Genomic DNA, 4,654 nt, shown 5'->3' on the forward strand with positions numbered 1-4,654 from the left:
GCAGACCGGTTGTACCACCTCCCATTCCCACCAGCCACGCCGGCTCTTGGCACACCGGTTGTACCACCTCCCATTCCCACCAGCCACGCCGGCTCTTGGCACACCGGTTGTACCACCTCCCATTCCCACCAGCCACGCCGGCTCTTGGCAGACCGGTTGTGCCACCTCCCATTCCCACCAGCCACACCGGCTCTTGGCAGACCGGTTGTGCCACCTCCCATTCCCACCAGCCACGCCGGCTCTTGGCAGACCGGTTGTGCCACCTCCCATTCCCACCAGCCACGCCGGCTCTTTGCAGACCGGTTGTGCCACCTCCCATTCCCACCAGCCACGCCGGCTCTTGGCAGACCGGTTGTACCACCTCCCACTCCCACTTAAGTCGTGCACTTAAGCCTCCAGCAGCCGGTTGTACCACCTCCCATTCCCACCTTAGCTGCAAGGGTGGCTGGGAACTCTATTTTCCTTTAAGCTGGGCACACTGCTCTGCCAACAGTATGTGGGTGCAGCCAGGGAAGAGCGGGGGGCATTCACCAACTCAGAGTCGGTCCATGAGCAAACAGCGCTACAAGGAAATAATCACCAAAACAAATAAAAAAACAAAACCAATAAAGAGTTTAAAAGCGCTCCCCCTTTGGAGCAAGGCTAGACATAGAAATGCACAAGGGCGATTTCGTTTTTCACGATATGCCTTTCTGGATATGTTTGCAGTGTTTGGTTCTCAATAAATCCCCTATGGTTCCAGGAGCTGAGAGAACTTAGCACTACTTCCGCTCCTCGTGCATTCCGTACCAGCTCCCGTCTGCTAACTGCACTGGGCATGATTTGCTGCAATTCTGCAAGTGCTTTCTCTGATCTGGCCTCCCAGGTGACTTAAAACGGAATCTCCCGAAAGGTGTTTCTCTTTTTTCTATACAGTCTCCTTGAACAAGAATAGCCATTTGCATTTTTGAGTGGGAGGGCAGGATAAGACAGTTACAAAGAAAGAATTCTCTAAAACAAGAATGGTTTGACACGTTAAGTGTTCACCCAGTTGTGCGTGTCTCTTTCGAGTAGGAGATACGAGATTTGTTTTTCCCCTGACCTTGGCAAATTAGTTTTTGTTTTTGTTTTTTTTTAACAAGGTATATGGAGAAGCCTGCTTAACAGAGGATAAATTATGCAGACAGGATAAGCTCCACTTTGTCTGAACAGCTTGTTAAAAGCCATCCTTCTCATAGGATGTGGGGCTCAATTTCTAAAGTCTGTGAGTATGGCATCAAAAGTACTCCTGAAAAGTATCTTAAATCTCCCATAAAGGACAAAATAACTCCATCTCTTAATAAATCCAGCATAATCAGTTTTTTCTTGAGTGTTGTGCCAGATTGCTGGTTCTTTGGCCCACCTCTAGACGAACTTCAGTTTAGGCAATGTTTCTATAAAATAAAAAACATAAAGACATCACACAATCACACACAAGTGAATGTGTGTGTGCACGCGCGCACACACACACACACACACACACACAGTCTGAATCCTGTATCTAATCCTAAAGACTAGACTGATAGTCGAAGCCAACAGAGAAGGAGATGGGAGATTCACTCTGTGCTTAATCCAGGCACACACATGTACTCAAATGAAACAGACAAGAAAGATAACCCCCTACGGGCCATCACACATCTGCATATGTGGCCTTGTTTTTCTGGAGTGTGTAGAGAGGGGCACCGTTACAGACTTTAGGAAACACTACCGGAGACAAAAGAGTGTATTGAGCTGTCAGGAAAACTGGTAAGAAGGGTGGATTTCTCTGGAATTCCAGGCTGTGGATGCACGTTTCTAAGAAGCGAATGCAACTTTTCAATATCGGTTGGCAGAGCGTCCTCGTGTCCTACCAAAGTGCTCCAAGCCCAGCTTAAACAGTTTCAGGAAGAAGAGAATCCACGAAGGTGAATTTGGCTTTTGACCACCAATGGGTCCAGAGGCCGGGGTGGAACTGGTGGCGCCACAGGAAAGACGCAGAGATGTGTGCAACCTGTGGGCAGTTTAATCCATAAGGTCCGGCAGACCCTCACCCCTGCGTACCGTCAAGAAAGAGGTATTCTCTCATTTTGTCCTCCCTGACCCGCAGGCCAGGACCCTGGCATCAGCTGTGGACACAGGCACTGCCCACCCCCCGGGGTGGGGTGGGGTGGGGTGGGGGCTGAGCCAACACCGCTTTCTGCCTGCTGCTCCTGGGGCTCCGGAACCACCTCTCCCACCCCTCCCATCGTGTCAGCGCAGTGACCCCAGCCCCCCTGCACAGAATAAAAATAGCAAGAGTCATAAGGCCCCCTGGCCTCTGGAACACTCCGGGCGCTGTGCTTTGTCCCCAACATGCCCATTAAGTCCCCTCAACTGCAAAATGTTCATTCTCGCCGTGCAGGGGAACCGAGGGGACGGCCTCAGGTATGGGACTTCTAGGAAACCCTGTCCTACAAGATAGGCTCACACCTGCTCGCCCAGACACCAGCGTCTTTGAGCCCTACAATCTCTACTGCAACCCCCCAAATTACATCAGACTGAATCTGGGGTGTGTGGCGGGGTCCCAGATTTCTGCCAAGTGGGAGTTTCTGTTAGCTGCCTAGCGAGCGAGCCTTCCTAAGTGATCCAAGAACAGGTGCAAAAAGCCAGGCCCTCCCCCAGGACTCCCAGTCCCAATTAGACAAGCTGAGGTTATGGATGGGGGGCCAGGATGGGAGCCCGTGTTTGTGGACAAGGGTTCACATAACCTGCCCCCACTTCCTGGATCCTAAATGCCACAGTGTGTTCAGTGTGGATTGGGAGTAGACCCCATGGAAACCCGCCGTGGGGGACACTAAACGCTTCCCCTCAGCCATGCTCCCTCCTCGCTCCTGGGAACTGAGCCTAGTCTGGTTCCAGGTCCTCCACATGGTTCCTGGCAAGGGTGCTGAAGGTCCTGGAACAGACAAATGTGTCCCAGTCCCCTACGTGGCTGCCCACGGGTCTTCCCATCCAGGGAACGGTCCGCCCTGAGCTCCGCTGAGGCACTTCTGGTGGCATCAGCGCCCCCGCCAGATTTCCCCAACAAACCCCAAGTTCAAGCTGCCGCGCCCTCCAGAGAGTCCTCGCGACAGACGCCCACTCCGGCCTTACCTGTGCCCGGCCGCGCGCCAGCACCGGGCGCAGCGCCCCTCACCTCCCCGCAGAGTGTGAGCCCTGCGGCCCCGGGTTCACAGCGCCCGCCCTGTACCTGCGGGGGGTCCTCACTCGGCGGCTCCCGCTCCGCCGGCTGCAGGCGCTCGGATCCCCGCCACTTCCCTCCAGCCCCTCGGGCCGCCCAGCTTCCCGACCCAGCTCCGCCTACCTTCGCCCCGCCCCTTCCCCGCCCCCTACCCCGCCCCCTACCCCGCCCAGATCCCAGCCCCGGCCCCGCCCAGATCCCAGCCCCGGCCCCGCCCACCTGCTCCCCGGGCCGGCCCGGCTCCGCGCGGGTCCCAGATCCTTCCCCGCCCACCTGTCTGTGCCCAGTCCCGGCCCAGCCCCACGCGAGGGGAAAGTGGAGAAGCAGAGCCCTCCAGCCCGGGTTATTCCTGTAGACTGGGATTATTCCTAGGGCTGCACGAGGGAAAGAGGGAACGGATGCTGGGCGGCTCCAGCAGACCCCACCGCAACTGGTTCCTTTACCCCTAATTTGTACTTACCTTCTTCTGGCCTTAGCTCTCCGCGGCGTAGCCTTGGAAGGTTCGAAGACGGTTCTCAGGCCTCTGAGTGGAGGGTGGCAGAAGCTTTCTCTGAGCTCTGCGGGTGTGTGCGTGTGTGTGTGTTTGTGGGTGTGTGTGCACGCGTGTGTAAGCACACTACAATTTGGTGAGGCCACACCTGCGCTTGGAAACCGCGGTTTCCTGGGCAAGGGGACAGGACGGATGAGATGGGAGAAAAAGTAATTCCACTCGAGGGCCAGGAGGAGTAGAATGCGGCTAAGAAAACGTCCCAACCCAAAAGGGGACCTGTAAAATAGTGATGCGTGGAGTTTTCGATGACAGTAGGGAATTATGTTCTTGAACGAGTGATGCTAAATTCCCCTGTTGTCTACTTCAGGGGCTGCCGCAGACGGACCCCAGGGGAGAAGTAGGGAGGTAGGGGGCCTGACTGTGACCTCCTGTAGGGACTGGGATCTTGTTTTTGAGGCCCAAAGGGCTGGAGGATTTTTTTGTTTTGTTTTCATCTTAGGAAATATGTTTGGCCTCTCCAGATCAGTGAAAAATAAAATAGATCCCACTATTCCTGACTGAGGTATGGGGGCTTTACTCTTCCTCCCTGACCTGCTGCCCATCTGGAGGTTTGTGATTTGTGGTTCCCACACTCATGATTTCTTTCCTCTTTACGGAGAATATCAGCCTCCCCGTTGGAGAGCCAAATGCAGATCCCAGATCAACTAGGACAGGGGAGTAATCTGGGAGGTCTCTCCTAGGGAGTGACTGACCCAGAGAAGGCTCCTCTGGCCTCTTCTCGCTGCGCCCACACCCACTCCTTCCCCGTGTCCCCCGGCCCACCTATCCCTTAGGAGCTGGCTTTACATCTATTAATCCATTTTGCTCTTTGGGATCACTCTTTATTAAATTGTCCCTTTCATAAGGTTAGGGAATTTAGATACAGACAATGGAGCCCCTATTTACAG

This window comes from Mustela nigripes, chromosome 8 (assembly GCF_022355385.1).
Source record: "Mustela nigripes isolate SB6536 chromosome 8, MUSNIG.SB6536, whole genome shotgun sequence".
In the NCBI taxonomy this organism is placed as follows: domain Eukaryota; kingdom Metazoa; phylum Chordata; class Mammalia; order Carnivora; family Mustelidae; genus Mustela; species Mustela nigripes.